The sequence below is a fragment of the Nipponia nippon genome, unplaced genomic scaffold (assembly GCF_047370975.1).
Source record: "Nipponia nippon isolate SJK-2023a ecotype South Korea unplaced genomic scaffold, ASM4737097v1 scaffold_19, whole genome shotgun sequence".
Lineage (NCBI taxonomy): Eukaryota > Metazoa > Chordata > Aves > Pelecaniformes > Threskiornithidae > Nipponia > Nipponia nippon.
In genome coordinates this window covers 7,727,653-7,747,863 of record NW_028262335.1, presented here as the reverse complement: position 1 = coordinate 7,747,863, position 20,211 = coordinate 7,727,653, and the positions used below count along the sequence as shown (strand labels likewise).

At 36.5% G+C, this 20,211-nt stretch overlaps 1 protein-coding gene across 9 annotated transcripts in view; it reads left to right on the top strand.

The window, feature by feature from the left end:
- Positions 1-20,211, top strand: part of LOC148056030 (uncharacterized) — a 178,853-nt gene that overhangs the window by 10,990 nt on the left and 147,652 nt on the right. For 8 of the 9 annotated variants that reach the window (XR_015704349.1, XR_015704347.1, XR_015704348.1 and 5 more), the window contains exons 5-8: positions 584-680; positions 3,020-3,133; positions 3,963-4,081; positions 5,138-5,245. The gene's annotated coding sequence lies outside the window, so the exon portion shown is untranslated. The remainder of the gene's footprint in view (positions 1-583; positions 681-3,019; positions 3,134-3,962; positions 4,082-5,137; positions 5,246-20,211) is intronic. The other variant, XM_087755585.1, reaches the window with a different exon arrangement.

Sequence of the window (20,211 nt, the reverse complement as noted above, 5' to 3'; positions counted from 1 at the left end):
TAAATTGCATGATTACGTGTGCAAGTTTAACATTGCTAGAAGCTTTAATTGGCTCATACCTAAGCCTCTGTGGTATTTGGCTTTGCAGCCTTAGGAATCTTTAAACTTTCATTTTATGTAAAGGGTATATCTTGGGTCAAATGCAGTCCAGATTTAAATAACCAAAGCTTTTTGGAACTGGGTTTGGTACACTATTTCACTTTTCACAATCTTTAAAAAGCAAAATAATGTGTGATTCTGTATGTGACAAAGCAGTTATTCATTCTTGCCATGTAATTTAATGCGATGTAATATATGAACTGAAGGATCTCAGAAGGATCTCGCATAATAGTATCCCACAGTAACAAACCTTGGGCAAGAAATGTTTGATTCTCCCCCCTTTCCCCTTTAGAGGAGTGCCGCATAATCCTTGGTTGTTGTGTGGTCTCCTATTCAACTTTTCACACAAATGTTGGAAGGGTATTTATAAAAAGCCTTGAGGACCACCCACTTTGCTATTGAAAATTGGCTGAAATAATCCTTTCTTTATAATTTAGCTGTCGTGTTGTTGAAATTTAAAATCCGTGTGTATTTCTGTTTAAAGGGGCAGTGGAGAAATGACGTATTCAATGAACGGGGTGCTATAGTTAATTGTGCTGGTGACATCTGTGATGGACTGTGGATCAATGGCTACCCTGCTGGTACGTACATTCATTATGCTCTCCGGTTATTAACAAGTCTTTGACATAATGCTTTGGTTGTCCCTCTTTTGATTAATATGATCTGACTATAGTGTTTAGCATCCTCTGAGTATTCAGTTCTCCTAGAATGCATAGTTCTCTGGAGTAAGGGGGATAGCTATTTGGCTGAGATATTTCCTGAAGGGAGGGAGCTGTTCATTCAAATTAAATGCAGAACTACAGTGAGGTATCAAATGTTCTTGTAAGGGATTTTTATTCTTGCAATGAGGGACAGGTTTTTTGGTTTTAATAATGTGGATTTTTAATTTTAAAGTGAAAGTACTGGAATTAAAAAGTTGGAAAGATGGCAAAAGAAACAAACTCAGTGTGTGCATGCGTGGTATGCACGTGTATAAGAGTAATCCCAGTTAGTTTAAATTATGTCATTGGAAATAGCAGAGGATTGCTCAGCAGTTATAATTTGTTAAGCACAGAACAGAAATGAATCCCATCATAATGCAAAGATATGGACTCAATGGCTTAATAGAAAGCTTTTCTAATCCAATTGACTTCTGCACGAGGGGACCATTAACACAGACTATAGTAGTTCCAGCTTGAGTGCAGCTGGTCAAGAGATGCTCATAAGTAAATTTTTGTATTGCCTCACTCAGGTATGAATGTATCACCTCAAATGAAATGATCCAGAAAACTTGAAATGCAGCATATATGCATGTACTCTTTATGTCAAGCAGCAAAGCACATGGAATGGAACTCAGAACAACAGATCTGTGCAGCAGCCCATCTTAAGAATATTTGCATGTCAGAATCTCTACTGTAGGATGTTAACACTTCAAAAATGAAATATTTAATCAAAAAATCAGAAGAATATAATACACCTGATTGACTTACTTCTATTTTTAATATTAGACATACTTGTAATACTAGATCCTATTTTCAGAACCTAAAATGAAAATGTTTATTTTTAGAAGCATTTCCTATAAAGTTTTTGCACAGTAAAGTGCTGCTCTAATCCAGTCAAAGTTGTTAGTAATCAAAATTCATAGCTATGTTCAAACCCTATAAAATGTTGTGATGGTCTGTTTCATGATTACTTAGCAGATGTTAACTTTAACAGGCCTTTTTTTCTGGCACTGTAAGCTGAACAATAAGGAATTGAATAGGTCTTGAAGAAATCTCTACACAATCATGGAAGTATTCTCTTCAGATTACTGTAAAGATATATTTGAAGAGAGAAAATTTGTTCCACTCCTGTTCATTGGGTACTTAGAAGACTTAATTTTCCCTTTTCTCAGCAATGCAATCATTTACATTCTGTATTAAGAAAGCGTGATATTCCTGTTTATCGCTAAAACTTAATTGTTTTTAAATCTTTTTTAAATGCATTTTTGTGGAAGTCAAGGTTATTCACAGGACTTCAGTGTAAAATAAATGTCTAGATCAGTATTTCAGGCAGAACAATAGCTCGGCTTTTGTGGAGAAACTGCCTTCATTAAAAAGAATGAATGTATATCTTTTTTCCATCCTCCTGGGAAGACACGTTCGCTTTAATGTCATGCTGGTCCAGGCCAAGTACAGGTGATATTGTTTGCTCTGTCTTTGTGAGACATTCACCGTCACAAGGACTGGAGACTGTGGATGTCTTGGGCAGCGTTTTACCTGTACGTGTTTGCTAGCTTTCTATTGGAACTTCGCAACAAATTTATCTACCAAAGCTTCAAGTTATTTTTACCTATATAAGTGAACTGTTTAGTTGTTGAGCTGCCTTTGTATTACTTTACCTTGAACATAGGATTGTTTTCAATTTTACAGTAGTTATGTCAGGAGACAGTCAAGATCATAATTATTTCCTTCACTTTCTCCTGTTCCCTGAAACAACAATAATGAGAGAACAAATTTTACAGGTGCTTAATGCAAGAACCTACTGTTCCGAGTCCATTCTTAAATAAGCAACATGAAGTTAAAATTATGAGCAAAAAAATTTACTCTTTGTGGATTTTTCCCTCAGAATATTTTTCACTGAAGTTACTTTTAATGCTGTGTTAGCTTTAGGTGGCAAGGTTTTGATAATAGGGGGGCCGCATGGGTAGCCTCTGTCAGAAGAGGCCGGGGCTGCCGTGTGCTGGATGCAGCTGGTTCCAGCTGGCTCTGTAGCAGACCTGCTGCTGGCCAAAGCTGTGCCCATCAGCAAAGCTGGTGGCACCTCTGTGAAAGCATATTTAACAAAAGGTAAAACACTGCACAGCAGTGAGGAGTGAGGGGGGAAAAGTGCGAGAACAATCCTGTGGAGACCGAGGTGGGAGGAGGTTCTCCAGGTGTCAAAGCAGATATTTCCCCTGCAGCCTGTGGGAGTTTTGGAAGAAACCATGGTGGAGCAGGCGTTTCTGTGCAGCTGATGAAGAGGACCACAGCAGAACAGATACTCACACTGCAGTCTTTGGAGGACCCCACGCCAGGTGAATATTTCCTGAAGGAACTGCAGCACATGGAAAGCCCACGCAGGAGCACGTTCTCCTGACAGGAACTGTGGCTCCTGGAGTACCTGTGCTGGAGCAGGGGAAAAAAGTGAGGAAGAAGGAGCTGCAGAGAGGGACTGTTTATAGATTGACCACAACCCCCCATTCCTGATCCCCCTGCACCACCTGGGGGAGGTGGAGGAGCTGGGAATGAGGGAGTGAAGTTGAGCCTGGGAAAAAAAGGGTGTGAGATAGGGGGGAAGATGATGTTTTATCTTTGTTTCTCACTACCCAAGCCTATCTTAATTTGCAATAAATAATTTTTCCCTGAGTCTGTTTCGCCCATGGTGGTAATAGGTAAACAGTCTTCCTGTCTTCATCTTGACCCGTGAGCCTTTTCATCCTAGCTTCTTCCCGCTGTCCTGTTGAGGAGAGGGAGCGAGAGCGCAGTCGGGTGGGCATCTGGCAGCCAGCCAAGGTCAACCCACCACAAATGCTATGAAAGACAGAACAAATAAAGCTACAATGGATCATTCCATTCAATTGATTCTGATTTGGTTGAGATGTTCTTTCACCCGAGTCATAATTTTTAACATTCCCCTTAACTTTAACCTGAAGTCATCATCAGCCATTTACTTTCCTCTTTAATGCTGCTGTCCAAAATAGAGCGTTCTATTGCCTTTTTGAGTAAGAAGTACAGTAAGTGTTTTATGCTCTGACTTAAAAACTTTACCTGAACTTGTAATGTTGTGACACAGTAACAGTAAGAGATACTTAATATATATTTGTGACATACTAACTATTTATTTGTTGTTCTTTTGATGATCAGCTGTGAATAGTTGTGGTCTGGAGATCTGGGCTGGCATCAGAAACCACCAAGTCCCGTCAAGTTCTGCAACCAACTTATTTGAATTAATTGAAGAAACTGAGAGAACAGTTAACTCCTATGTATGTAGTGTTGGGAAGAGCCAAATTCATTATCTATTTCCCTTGATTAATATGTGTATGCAGTAATCTAAAACTAGATAGTTAATAAGCCAACTTCATAATTTACAGCAAATGTGCAAATGTTATACACTAAAAATGGTAGCAAATACTTTTTTATATGCTGAGGTGTTTTTGTGGTTGTCAAATATACTTTCATAATTCAGCCTTTAGAGAGTGCAAGTTGTTTACCGCCCTCCCCCAACTGGTGGCTTCTGACTACTCAAGGAAGGATTCTCTAATCAAGGAAATAAAGCAAGCTCTATCTTCAAAAAACAGGACCATGAAAATCATCCTTCTAAATATTGATTTGCAATCCTGAATTAATAATTGATTTCTGAAGTATTGATAAATTCACTAAAGTCCCTGGAAACTGATGAATATGTTATACTTCTAAGAAGCTGAGAACCTTTAATTTTCACTGAAGTTTGTTTCAAAAATCTTACCCAGCATTTGGTTTCTCTATATATTTTTATAGCAACAATTTTCTTTTTTTTCCCTGTCGAGGATAATAGCTGATGTCAGAATTGTAAATACTCAACAATAATTATTTGAAGTACAGTACCAGATGAAATAGAATCTACAGTGAAATATTTATTTGAAGCTGTGAAACTTGATTCTTTGTTTATTAGGGAAGTCACTGCTTTAAGTTTGTGTAGCACTTCAAGAGAACTTGGAAAACACAAGGAGTAACCTAAATGAATTATATATCCCCATTTGTCAACTGTATCTCCAGTCTGACAAAATCTAATAGACTTAAGTTCTTGGAGAGGTAGTTCTCAATATTATTCTTAAAGTTTGTTTTCTGCTGTATACCCAGCTGTAAATTTAATATACTGAGTACCTAATGGCTGTCATGGTGAATTTATTCTTATATTTGGACTTAATTAAGGTTTTAAAACCTATCAGCACAAACAAACAAATATGTCAAAACTATTTTTTTCACTGGATTTGAGTGTAGAAGCTATCTTTTGACATATGTTGCATCTGGGAACTGAAATCTACTGTTTTTGTCATTAGCAGTTCTGGATTTGCACTGGCTGATTTACCAATCCCTGAAGGAGACAGAGCCAGAATCTGGATCTGACACCCTATATGGAGCAGGAGATGCTTCAAGCAGCCAGCGTGGTAAGTAAAGATAATGGATTAGTTGATTGCTCAGCTTTTTAGTTAAGTAAAAAATGAAAAAGTTTCTTTGCATAGCAGTAATGCAAACAGGCAGTTCTTAAGTGTTGTTTTTTCTTTTTTAGCACAGAGTGCTGAACTTCTCATAATAAATAGAAACAAAACAGTTTTATGACATTGATTCCACTTTATAAGAGAAATCTGTCCCTCCGAGAGTTTCTTTTCAGTTACTTCAATCAGGCAAAACATACTGGTGTGCAGTAAGTTCAAAAGAGTTCAAGTAATAATTTCTACAGTCTTAATTCATTTACCAAGAATGAAATAGGGCCTAAAATTTGAATCTGGAATCCAGATTACATACCCTTCACTAATGTTCAGAAATACCGCTGGTACTCACATACTTCTAGTAACCACTTTGACTGGCATGTGAAACTGGCCCATAAATGCAGCAGTTACAGTATCTTAAACTGTGGGAGTGCTAGTTTTAGGAAAAACCAGAAATATTCAGCCATATAGGCTTTTATGTCCATGCAAAAGCCGTTTTACATTGATATAAAACATTCAAGCAGACGGTGCAGGCAGAAATTTTTAATTTTTTCCTGACCAAATATTCTTCTGTTTCCTGTCATGTCTGATTTGTAATTCTTGGTGAATGAGCAGCCAGCAAGCTTTAACCTGTGAATTACTTTGCTGCTGGAGTAACCAGTTCTAGTACGGCCAGTCCAAGCAGCGAGGTGTTGAGAGTCAGACAAACCACTTTTCCTTCAGGAACACCCATGACCTGACTTGGCTTATTATATTAAGATTCTAAGGTGATGAATTTGGTTTCTGTTTGTTTATATTGTGAGATTGGAAACGTTGGAATTGACAAAGTCTTTCTTTGTATGCATAACACTAGAAGACATAACACTTTCTCTTGATCCCCTAATTGCAACAAAGAGGATTAAGGAAAAAAAAAAAACAGAAAATACTGCTCGCCATGCAGTAAAATCACAAGAGTCAGTGACTTCGATTTGAAGTTTAAAATTTGATGCTTCTGAGGAGGCATTTTGTTGACCACTTGGTAGCTGGGACTGCAAAGGTAATTGTCCTAGCAATGTGTTACTTTGTGAAATGCATGGAAAAACAAGCAGTTGCTTTTGCAGTCCATGTGCAAATCCAGTCTGTGACTCATGCAATTTAATCAATTAGAAACAAAATCGCTTGTGACTCTCTGGATGGGATACCATATGTTGCAACAGAAAAAGAGCACTTTTAGAGGAGGCATTTCAATGTTTCTGGAAAGATGGCATTGCAGAGAAAACATAGAAAATGTGTTTTTCTTTAAATATTAGGACTTCAAAACAGAAACCAGTAATTCTTTTACATAGTTCACTGAACTGAAGATAGTTTTGGGGATTCAAGGCATCCTGTTGTTACAGGCAGTCAGCCATAGTTTTCTAGTCTTAGTGTCACTGCTTGGGTATGCATGTTTGTGTGCATGTGTGTGTACTTGTGCTAGTTGATCTGATTTGCTGTGCCCTGTAGGAGAGTGGAATAATATATGTACAAAATGATTGCTTTGTTTTCCATAATTTTGAAACATTCTTCTGTCCTGTAAAAAGATGGAACAACAAAGTGACTGTGCAACAGCCGCACACATGTTCATCCTAGCCATCTCTGTCTCCTCCCATCCCGCCCTTATTATTTTGATTGTCACACTGGCATGCATAATTTGCAAAAAATTACTAGTTCATGCAGTCCTATTTTGTCCTTTTTCAGTTGTTTTTTAACTCACCTAAATAAATGAAAAGCACTTACTTAACACCTGAATTATTAAAGATATCACAAAATTAGCTGCACTAAAGAAATACGTCCTCCTTTTATTTGGCTTATTCCAAGGGCATTTAATTACCAGATCTTGGGGTCACGCATTAAAATAATGTTCTTCCTTTTGTGGGACACTAAAGCAGAAAGAGCGGAGGTAGAGTTCTGGCACAGTATTGCCAGATGTCATCCTTCCACAAAAATCCTAATCCAGATCAGGTAGATGCTTCATTCCTGTTGCACTTGAAGTGGCAATAGTAGTAGTAATTCTCTACTAAGACAATGCAGATTAATTTCCGTGTGTTTTTAAATTTGAAATCTTTTGTATAACTAGGTATTTAAGTAATCAGTCTTCTATGAAAGGGAGGATTATACACTTAGGTGCTTTTGATCACACGTGAAGTCAGAGGAAGCAAATGCAGACCTTTGGGACATGGTATTTTTCATTTTTAGACTCTTCTTATTCACAGGTCAGGTTTGCCCAAAGCTACCCTGCGCATGCCTGTTTGTGATGGTCCCTTAACGTGACCATTACTTCAGCAGGACTTCTTGGACCACAGAATTCTAGTCTATCTTAAATATCCCTCAACCACAAATGTTTTCTGTACTTGGGATTCAGTGATTAAAAATGTCAACTGCAGCAGACTGAGGACCCTGCTACTCTTATTGTCCGAATTGTATTTAAGAGTACAGTGTTTTTATGGTGCTGAGCTTTTGAAGCATTAGGCTTTTCTTTTTCAGTTTTTAAATTGAGTTTTTAAGTGTTCTGTTGAGGTCACGTCCAGAGTGATTTCTTCGTAAGATAGTGTTGTCTTTCTGAGTGTTCATGGCAGACAAACATTGGGACTTTTCAGAGTTAACTAATCATCCTTGATTTCAGTGAATGGATTGTGCGTTTGGTCAGGGACATTGGAATAATTGGTACTGGAAGACAAGTTAGATGAAGTGAGGCAGAGGTGGTAAAAGAGTGAGAAAAGATGCCTAGGAGACTAGAAAAAAGGAAGGGGGGAAGAAAGAAAAGGAAGAAAGAAGAATGAAAAAACTTGAAGAGCTATTGAAAGATTCTTTTCTTCAGCCATTGCTTTACTGATTTTTCTTGTGATTCTTCTCATCTCTGCTTTTGGAGAAAAATGTTGGCTGACTTTCAAAATACCTTGGGAATAACTTCTGCTGATGCGTAAATGATGAGATCCTTGAGGCTTTCATGCAGCACTGCCTATGGTATGGATATAATCATGCAATCATGGAGAATCATCCAGTTTTTATCCAGTATTGATGAACTGTCAGTGAAAGAGTTCCAAGAGGTTTTGTTGTTCAGTAATAACATATATCTAGCTATTGGTTAAATATGGATGTTTTTCCATATTTCAAATAGGTAATGAGATCCACACCCATGAAAGATGTATTAGATATAGTTTGACTGGAAAGTCTCTTTAGTCACTATATAGTAACGTATATCTTAGGCTCACAAGTTAATTTATAGTAGTTTCGTGATGCTGGCCAAGCTAGTGAGCTTGGTATCAATGCAGCTCTTTGGGGTTTGGTTGCTTTTTTTTTTTCCTTACTACTAGTGATATATTTTTACATTTTTTGTTTTGGTATTATTTTCCAAGACTCTCTATAGGAAATATAATAATGACTGCTTAAAGTAGGATTAGATGCATTACTAAATGGACTTAGAGTGTCAACGTTATCTTGGGTTATTTCAGTTTGCTACACTAATGGAAGCAATGCGTACATGTTGCAGAATTTTCTCCTCTATATTCTTGATGTTATTACAAGACATCACAGTGTAATAAAGAAATTTCTAGGCACTGATATCGGTGACATAATGTTGCTAGTTGCCCAGATTGTTTTCATCCCTCTGTTTTACATTTGCTTCATATCATCACTTTTCTGCTGCATCAGCTAAAATATTTTTCATATTTCTGGATTGAAGAACGTTACTGTGCTACATGTCTTAAATTTAGGGAATTTACAAGACTGAGTAACAAGCTTTCAATTGAAACCAGGGCTAGGAATGTACAGAGCTTTCATATTAAGCCAACTCAAACATATCGCTGGTTCATTGTTTAGAAGATTGGAGCTGTAAAAAGTTCAAGTTTTGGCTCCTACTGTTTTTAGGTCACAAGTGCTTAGCCCGAAGTATTCTGCCATCTAATTCAAGCTTCTCACTATTTGATACTTTTTCTTCCTTCACCCACTAACTCCGCTGAGTCCCACTAAAAGTATAGCTAATTCAGGTACTTTTTTTGAAGGCTCATTATGGATTAATGGATTCTCTTCTTCTTTTACCATTGTGAGTATTCAGCTGGTAACATTGGATTTGAATGAGGAACAAAACACATTTAGGTGAAGTAGCAACTGATAATTTTAGTTGTTCATTTAAGCAGAAAGATCATAGTTCAGATAGACCTACATTAAAATTACTGGCCAAGTAGGATACAAGTCAAACAAGGTTGGATTTCCAAGATTGGAGCTCATGGAATTGTAGACAGTTTATTTGCAAAAAAGGTAATAAAAAAGAGCTACTCTTCACATCATAATGTCATAGCTCTGCGCTAACAAAAAGTTGACTGTATGCATAAATTTAATCACATAATAAATAATTCAATGGATTAAAATGGTGCATGTAACTAAATGGTCTGAGGGGAAAAAACTTATTTTGTGCTACTCCATGTTTAAAATGTTTTGTTTGTAATAGTGCTAAAGTTTTCTTTATGGCCTCGATAATTCAGGAGAAATAACTTGAGCATAAGTGTTTTGGGATTATCCTTTAATTGGCAGTACTCAATTTGATTAATTGAAGTTTTAGATTCATCAGTAGTGAGAAAGTTTATGTGGTGAGAGAGATTCTTTTAGAGGAATTTATACATTGAAAGTTAGCCAAAAAAGGGGTAAATATGATGATTTATCTGCAGAGCATACAGGAGGGCCAAGCCAAACCTGCATCTTTTCCTATGTAGTTGGTCATGTTTACAATGTAAGGATTTGGAGCAATTTTATACCTGCTGAAGCAGGGTGCCTGTGAAAAACGTCCTGATTTCTCCCCACTATTTCTCATCCAAGAGGCCATTTTTAGACTATTTGACAAAAGTGAATGTGTAACTTAATTCAGGAACAGCATCAGATGACACACAGGCTGTCATATGTTAGTTAAAAAAAAAAAAAAGAAAAAGAGTTACCATAACAACTGACTCACCACTTGTATTTCCAAGAGAGAATATGTTAAAAGAAAATGTAATAGGTCAGTCACGTGCATGTTAGTAGTGTTTTCAGTGAAAAGGCATCAAACGTTTTTTCATTGGTGGCAAGGATTTTTTTTTTTCTTACTCAAGTAAGGTTTTGATATCAAAAATAAGATTATGCCTCTTAGATGATCATGTCCATTACTGGAAGCAGCAGCAAGTAAATATGTTTAAAAAAACAAAAACCAAAAAAACCCCAAAAAACAACACCTAAAACCTCCAACCCTGAATACTTGATTTCTAATCATATTAGGGAATACTCTGTCTGGACAGCTGACCAGACAGAATCTGTATTAAACAATGGAATAACACCACTACCAGGTGCCTTTTTTTTTTTTTTTGCTTTACTCTTTTTTTTTTTTTTTTTTTCTTTTAATCTTGAAGACTCAGAGCAATCTCTTTATATTTTTGATTCATTGTTGAGGACCTGATTCTGCTCAGGTTTGAATTCAATAGGAGTTTTACCTTTGATATCTGTTTTACATGTTTGCATGATCAAACCTTAACATGATTTATTTTATATTTTGTGTCAGCTTCTCTGAGCTAACTTCAAAGCCCGCTTCCCCATCCATGTTTCCTACTTCTCCACTGAAGCCTGTAGTGCTAAAACTCTTGACATCATCAATAGTGGTAGCCTGAGGATCATCAAAGACTTCTTTGAAGGCTTGTTAGTAATTTCCACTACAGACAAGTATTCTGCTGAAAAAAAGGTTTTGACTCTACCCCCTCTTTCCTGTGGGCAGTGATAAATAAAGAATTTCTGCAAAATTAGATTATTTTAAATCTGGCATTTCATATGTTCTCCTGGGTGGGGCCAAGGGGAAACTGCAGCTATAATTAGGTTTCTCCCCTATTTTCTTATTTAGTTTTGTTATTATCTGGCCTGCGTTTCAGCTGGCAGTTTCTGCTTCTTTTAGCTGATAGTTATTTATTGTAATTTTGGTCATTTTATCTGGAATTTTATATGAACCTTTCACTGTAGTAATTACCATATTTCAAAAGTAAAGAAGCCCGACTTCTCCACACATGACATGGAAAAGGAAATACTAGGTTTTGGACTCATGTAAATTAGAGTCCTTTAGGGAGAAATAATTTTTCGTTAGCAACAATATGTCAATTTAATATCTAAACTGTCTACAATAACTTTATTTTCTTAACAATTTCTCTTTTAGTTCTCTTAAAGGTCTGAACAGACACTTATTCGGGTATAGTAACAAGAACCTGTTAGAGCCTGCAGTGAGGCATTTCGCTGACGTGCAGCCCTTCCTGAGAATCGCTGCTTCCCCTTGGTTTCTCAGCACCATAAGGCGGTTGCTTCAAAGAATGAATTAGTCTTAGTGTGTTCAAGTTCTGTGAATTTAAACGTAGACATTTAACTCCCTTGAGACAAGTGTCAGGACAAGAGACACAATATAATTACATGGCCAGAGCACACTGTCTCATGGTTAACTGTAGTATCTCAGGAGATCTCTGTTGTACTCGCTGGAACAAAGTGCGGTTATGTAGTATTTCGCTGTTTGTCTCATGAGATTTTAAAGTAATGCTACTGACACAATGGCAGCACCTGCCTTTTCCACTGCAGTTTCTTTTAATGTTGCTTAAAATGACACTGATGAGGTTTATAAGTCCTCCTTGGTATAAGATTAACCAGTCTTAATATTTTAAAAGTAACAGGGGAAACCTGCATTCTAAGTATCTACATGCATTTTAAATCTACTACTGAAATAATAATGAAAAGATTATTTTAATGGACCTAAAAGAAAGATGTTGAATGTTTTCTCAGCTGCCTCTGTAGCAGCTGGAATAAAATATTACTAATGCTCATCCCCGATCTTTGTTGTATTGCCAGGGTTTTATGTGAACATTTTAAAAAAAATTGGCATCAGAAGCATTGTTATAGGTACCTATGGAAATTATGGTGTTTATTTTGAGTCTATTTGCTCTATGTGCACATTAATCCTCACAAATTTGAGGGATACTTTACGTAACAAAACTGTGTGCAAATTTAAAAAAAAAAATATTAGAAGGGAAAAGTTAAGCAGTACCCTGCATGTTTGACGAGAACAGGTATAGAGGTACACTGACTTTGTGCACAACTGTACACGATCTGCAACTAGAACCGAGTTTTGTGAGCCCCATACAGGTCTCTAATATCATCCTGTTCTTTTACGTATGTGAGAAGGTTTTGTAGCTTTTGTTTGCTCTCTTTTCTCACTTCTCACGGACCTCTCCCTCTGCTGGAAAAAAGTGTCATTTCCAGATGTTAAAACAATTATTGTGTATGTCCCTAAAAGTAGAAAAAGATATAAAAATTTTTGCCACTATCCACAATTATTTTTTGACTTTGAGGAGGAGAAAGACGAATAAGTGAACCTGCCGTATTGGCAAATGACCTAACAGATGATGAAAGGGAAAAAATAATGCTAAAGCTGGGAACTGCAGTTGACCGATACCTTGGGAAAAAACTCAGTTCAAAAAACCAAAGCCATGGTCATCTAAACTTTTATTTTTTTAAACTCATGTGAAACTTCAGAATGATGATTTTGTCAGAATTCAATAATTCAATAATTTCAGTAATTCATGTGAATGTGGGTTTATAAAATCTGATCTCAAAGATTGTCCTCTAGCAGATGGGTACATTTCTGTTGCTGTTTCTGTGCAACAGGGTGAGCTTTTTCACTGAACGTTAGATACGTAGTCAGAAAATTGTATCATAAGATAGGTTTACGTTCTTGTAGATTGTTGTTTCTTCTTGCTGGACCATCTTTTTGATTTTTTTTTTTTTTTTTTTTTTTGGCTGGACTGTGTCCTGCAGCATTTCCTGGTATTAAACAGAGTTCTCTATGCAAGATTGTACTTTGAGGAATGAGTTCCATTGCAGTCAAACTCAGATGTGTTGACTCCTCAATCTCAGTTCAGCAACGCCTTTCGTAAACTAGCGAAGATGTTTTAAAGACAATGAGATTTAAACCTATTTTTACGCATTCTGCATGTGGTAGCTTGTGTGGGTGAATAATCTCAAGTTCATATTTTTACTCAAGATTTATATTGCAATGAAAAAAAAAAAGCATATGCTAAGCTGGAGTAAGCTTTCTTGTATTTCTATAGGGAGAATATTGAAGAGGAGTATAAAGCATTTAAAGAGGAGGGTGCAGCCTAGCTGGAGGTAAAATAGTAAGGAAGATGGCTGTTAAGTGATTATTTTGCAGATTATACCTTTGAGGGTTTTTGTATCAAGGTTTTTGGATTCTTCTTCCTCTAAAAATGATTCAGACTTTGGGTAGGACTGGCATATTTCTTTTTACTTTATTGGTGGAAGTGGTTGTAAATTGTTTCAGGCCTTTCGTATACAGAGAATCTAAAACAAAACAGAAGCCATTATTGTCTTTTAATTGATCAAATTAAATGTGTTTCTTCTGATCACTCCCGTCTTGCATCTTCCTCTACTTCATTCCAAATATTTTGAGACTTTTGCAATGTAGTACTTAAGCTTGTATTTGGAGTGAATAACACCTTTGGTAAACATCCGTCTGTGCAGATGATTTATTCTTCTCTTTTATCTGAACTTCTGAACTAATTAACAACGATGATCTCTCTTTTTTTGCCCGTTGGTAGCCTGGCTCACCTTTTAAACAAATGTTAGTACACTGATGGCTTTAGGAGAATATATCTAGAAAGAAGTAATTATGAAAAGTGTCTTCCAGTACTGTGTTGAAATAGTGGCTAAATTAATTTGTTAGAGTTCTCTCTATAGTCTTAATACACATCTGTAATCTCATTTCACAACAACGGGGCAACAAAGTGATGACTAACATGTTTACTGATTTTGCAATTAGAAACCTTGGGCTAGTCCTAAACATGCTGATTCTATTAGACTTGCAAGGAGTGCTGGAGATGCTGTGCTAATTGGGATAAAAGGGGTCCCAGCATGTGTCAAGCACATGCACGTTAACCCAATTTAATGAGGCATCAATTTGGAGTTGAGACTTGTACAGTTAGATTCTGTCTGCTTTGCTTTACTGCTACTTCTGTAGCCTGTGATATGTTTCCCAGGTAATTATGTTATTCTGAGACTTGTTAATTATTTTTTAAAAACAATAAATTATTGGGTGGTAAAAGGGAATTAAGCTTTCATGTTGAAGTTCTTACTTTGAATATCTAGATCCAAAGTTCCTGTATGACCATTTTTCTTGTCAACAAAAACCAAAAAACACAAAGGACAACCTAGATTAAAATTTTAGACTTATCAAGTTTGTATTTTTACTGAAGATCCTTCTTGCCGATTTCTATTATACTTCTATGTTCTCATCAAATTCAACATTTTGATTTAGTAATTTAATGAGCAGAATTTGTTTTCTTCTATTCCGCTTGTATCTTCAGCCTAAATAAAATAAAGCTGTGGACCCAAGCATTATGAAAAACAGATTATTTTTTTAATTTTCTCTGGTAGCTACACAGAAGTAGAAGCCACTTCTGAAAATATAAATGTCGTCATGTAGTAATGACCTTTTGAGAAAACTGTTTGTTATTAGAGTTCAGTCAAGTCCAGAAACTTCTAGCATACTTTATTTTGACCACTAAAATATTTCCCTTTCTAAATCTTGCAATAAAATAATTTGGGATTTTGAATCTCACCATATAAAAGGATCGTTCTGAGCCCTGATAAAAGTGGTGTTCGTTTTGGTGCGAAGCTTAAGAAAATTAAAAAAAAAAAAAAAAAAAAAAAAAGGCTTTCCGTTCTTTGGGACTTTGGTTTGTTTTGTTTTAAACTTTCAGATTGGCTGCTCGGCATTTTGCTTAAAAGAAAAGCCAAGCTCACACATATGGAAGATTGCCAGATACTCTAAACCCTATTTTGGTTAAATTACAGTACCCAGATTTTGGTAACAAAGCACATTGATTTTATATTCAAAAAGATTTTTATATTTAGTCTGTTAACCTTTTGTAATTCCCACCCACAGCTTTAAACTGTAGAACATTTTTATGCTAATTGTTGTCAGTAGGGTATCTGCCATGGCCCCGTGGTAATTTAAATCCATTGAATTGTAATGCAGGTGCCGATAATTGCAGAACTGTTATTGTCTGACTGGCTGCATTATATATGTTGCAAACAATTCTTTTCAAATTGGATTTGAGAACACTTTAAAAAAAAATCCCATATTTAAAGATAACCTTACATCATATTTATGATAAAGAAAAGAATTGGAAGAATTTTTCCTCTCATTTCTAAGACAGTTATACATACTCGCAGTTTTAAAACAGTCTTCACTGTGGCAGATGCTAAGGTTTAACAGCTATTGTGTAGTTTTAAAATGTCTGTTAGTCCCTTTGGGTTTGGATGTTTATAAGTCTAGTAGTTTCTGAAAATGTGGTTGTTTGGTGTAACATCGTAATCAGCGAATATGACATGGGCATGGGAGGGAAAAAGAGGTTTTCTGTTCTGAGCCCAGATCATCTGAGTGATACTGGACAGATTACTTCCTTCTAGGCTTGCTTTTCTCAGTATAAAATAATGACATTGCTTTTCCTTTAAACATCTCAAAACATCGCTTCTAATCTGAACTACATTATAGCCAACAAAAATCTGTCCTATAATCTTAATGGGCATATGTGTATGTGTTTTCTATCCATAAGAAACCTTAATATTCTTTATTTTACTAGAATCTTCGTAAGATCTACGTAGTGCAGAGTTAATGATTATGCAATAGCACTTTGTTTGGAATACACAATATGCTAAAGTGCTGCCTGGGAAAATATTTTAAATACAGAGTAGTCATTACTTTTATTAAATGATTATAATTTTAGTGGGTTTGATGAACCCTCCCTCTGAGTGAATTCTTTGTTTCCACAGAATGCTTTAATATGGATGAGAGTCATTCTCGCGCAAAAAATCTTTGGTTAACTGAAAGTACTATACAGAGAAAGAAGGTAAATTTAGGGTCAAAAAATAGCAGCTTTGTGTAGTCTTCACTGTAAAGTGTTTTGTTTTGTTTTTTTCATTTAAAAACACCTGAATTCAATATTAATTTCCAAAGGTTAAATTAAAAAGGTGTTCTAACAGTTTGAAGGCAGTGACCAATACTAGTGAAAAATCATTGCTGGAAGCTGGAGCTCCAGGTTCCTGCTGGGAGTGTGGCTTTCTCAGCAGAACTGGTTTCAGGATTCGGGATGGGCTGGCTGGTTTTGGCTGCGGCGTCGCTTGCTGTAGCAGTTTGGTTGTGGAGCTGCAGTTCTGTAACTGTTGCAGGATCGAGCTGGGGCAATAGCGTGATTAACTCCAGGGGGTTTGCATCAAGATGCAGAAGGCAATATTCACTGCGCTTTCCTCATTGCCCCTTTGTAACTATTTGTTTGGGCCTAGTTACTGAAGTTCTAGGGATCTGGACACTTTTTTTCTTTTACCTTCACCCTGAAATAGTTAATTTGGCTTATTTTGAAGCAAAATGAACTAATATTGCAAATACAAGAAAAAATTCTGTGGAGGTTAAATTACCTAGAGTATAATATTTCACATCTCTTAGTCACTATTCAGATTTAATTGGCTAAAAACTTCTGTGGTAAATAGCTGATGGGAGTGGAGCTTCTGCTCTGCCTGGGAGTCACTGCTCCTGCTGGAAGACGTCCGTTTCATTCTTTTCAGGTCCTGTTGAACGCGTACATAATAAATCTGTTCTTAAATGATCAAACTAAACTTGTCCGAGGGTCTTTTGAACCAGAGACTTTTTTGTACTTCTGGTGCATAGGTTTATTATCTTTACTATGTTACTCATGTAACTAAGGTAGTATAAGCCTGTTGAGATAAATGGGTGCAGCTTTTATTCATATAAACGTACGTTCTAACTCATATGGTACTTTCAGTCCCTTCTAATGTGTGTTGTCTGTGTATGAAAACTTAAATGCAGCCGTTAAGAAGATAATTTTGGGGAAAAATCTCTGACTGGAGCTACATGCTTGGAATTTTTGTTGACTGAGCCTCCCCAGTTCAGGATTTTGGGGATTCTGTTTACCTATACTACAGTGACACTGGTGCCAGTAACAGGTTTGGTTTTTTTCTTACTTCTTGAAGTGTTACAATGCATGAGCATGCTGACTAAGGTCTTTACCCTGTGGCAAGACAGTTCAGGCTCAGCAGCATAAACTAAGGATAATATAGAATCCTTGGCTCTTAAATACTTTGGGTTTTGTCAAATTAACCTAAAACCTTGCTCTGACTTACAGTTGGGGTTTTTTGTTAATTGAAGTTAGCTTTGCGAGATACTAATGGAACAGAATTTTCTCAGGTAACAGTTGATTTCAGTCTCTGCCTTCGTGGTTTCACATTTTTCAATGAGCAGTGAAAGCAAACTATTTGTTAAATATGTTATCTGTGTTTTACATTAAGGAAGTTTGGGGTTTGCTATTGGAAACATGCAATGTGTTTTCCTTATGGAAACTGGCAGTCTAGCTGTGTGTGTGGTTTATTGTTATGATAGGTAATTTGAACACCATTTTCTAACATTGGCTGTATTTTTAAAGTACCACTGAGAGACACATTCACCTAGTAATTGTTTTACAGTGTGTGTGTTTAAAAAAAAATGGGGGTTTGATATAATAGAATACCTGTTTTGGAATGTTAGTAGCTTCCCAGAAAGGATTTATGATGAAAAAGAACAAAACTATGTAAGCAGTATCAACAGGCAAGGCATGGATTCCCACCAACTATACTGTGTTATACTACTACCTGTGCAGTTTACACCTGATGATGGAGCCCTTTCAAATGACAGAAATGGACACTGATTTAGCCACCAGGTGTGCCAGGTGTGAATCTTATTCTGGTGGCATCATACCAGATCAATATAAAGTGTTGTCTAGAAATAGGCTTGTCGTTCTGAAAGGTTACACTAACAAACTTGGTCACCAAATATCAAACAGTTACCAGTCCCAAAGGTAACCTACAGCTGAACTGTGACTGGGATTTTGTCGTTTCAAAACATTGGCAAAATGTAGCATTCTTTTTTAAAAGTTTTAACCCAAATGACAACAGCCTCTCATGTCTTAGCAGCCAGGTGTGGCCACAGACATCATTTAACATTAGTTTAAGAAGGAATAGTTATATAAAATATGAATATGAACATATATTTATGTAATCAACAATAACAACATAAGTATATTACTGCGTATGTTGTTATATAGTTTTTAGCTTAAGATCTATTGAAATTTAGCTGTAAGGAAAAAGAAGTTTTGAAACCGAATTAGAAGACCTAAAGCCAATATTATCACAAGTTGATGCTTGCTTCTGTTGGAAGGAGGAAAAAAAAATTTGCTTAATTCTAACAGTCATGATGTTCACCGTGGAAATACAGTTGTATAGTTCCTCCGTTTTACTGTGTTTTGCCCATTTGCTGAACATTGATAAATGGAATTTGGCAGTAGCTCTAAATTACCTCTTTGACAATGGCTGGCCATACACGTATTCCCAATGCCCAACAGAGGACATATCTTAGAGAAAAGTGTACACCTGAAAGAGATGTGACTATACCTGCTTTCGTGTAGTGCTGCTACGGTGTGTGACGGTCTAAACTGAAGTTTCTGTATCTTACCCTGCCTCACCTTGAAAGGTCCAAAGTAGGTCTTACGAGGTGCTGAGAACTCGGTTATCCTTAGCTGTAATAGAAAGTGAGGGTGGCTGTCAACTTTTCTCATCTTATCACACGGTGAAGACAATGTTAATTGGTTGCTCTCCTAAGGTGTTGATAATCCTGTAATGCGATTTAATAATCTTTCTTGGTTTTAACCTTTTATTTTATAGCAACGATTAGTTCCACAGCAACAGTTGGTTCCATTTGCAATCATAATACTTAGAGTACTAAAGCTTCATAAAATCCAGCCTGGATTTGTAATGTTTGGGTGGTTAAAGACACCAATATTTGTTTATGGAGATATTCATTCTGGCTAGATTCCAAAATAATACTTCTTGTATTATTCTTATGTTGATTCCTACTGTGTACCAGATTCAAGAGGTTTGCCAGTAAAACCCATTTCTCAAGGAAATTCAGTTGGTGCCAGAACTCTCTATGGCAAATGGACACAAACATCCGTACTCTATTAAGGCAGCAGAAAAAAACATTAAGTGTAGAATAGTCTTTTGGAATAGAAAGTACTGGTAACTGGCAGAGGTGAGGCACAGAATGTACAAACCGGTCTCAAAACAAGTCTTAAATAGGAGAATGTCTCTTAATAGGGACACTCAGGGAACCGACACTTGACTGACATTGGTTATATTGCTTAGAATACTAGGGAAGAATTATTAGGTAGTGCAGCAGTGATTGTAGTGTAAGAACCTGTATAGAATAGCCAAAACTAGAAGAGAAATTCCGGTAAGATGTTCTTTCATGCATTCGTGAGTCTGCAGGTGGAATAAACAGTGCTTTTCTTTCAGAATTCTTTTTAAAGAGCACTGAGCAAAGACAAACCTGCCCTTTAGAAACAACACACTGTTAGTATTACAGAACAGGGAGGGGAAAAAAATCCGCATTGGTTCCTCTCTTTTGCTATAGGATAATTTTTTATTCGGATTTGCAGAGTTTATATCTATTTTGTATGAGCCTCCTCTTTGCAAAGCACTTGGGAAGATTCAGAATATTGCGTACCTAGCATCTTTGAACCTTTCTTTGCGCTCTTGAGTGATACGGAACACCCTGAATACGAATGACCTGAAGTCCGAAGAGATCCTAGCCCCCTAAAAGATTAGCCTCTGTGTTCTGTTCCTTGGATGCATGGTGTATCGTATTTTTTGGTTACAGAAGTTAATCTGCAGTCCGTAATGGAATTTTCGGAGCGCTCTTTTTTAGGAATGTCAGTGCTAATGACTTTCAGTATGGTATCGACAAAGAAATTGAAGGTGTCACTGTAGCATAGGTATGTGTTCTAGCCTTA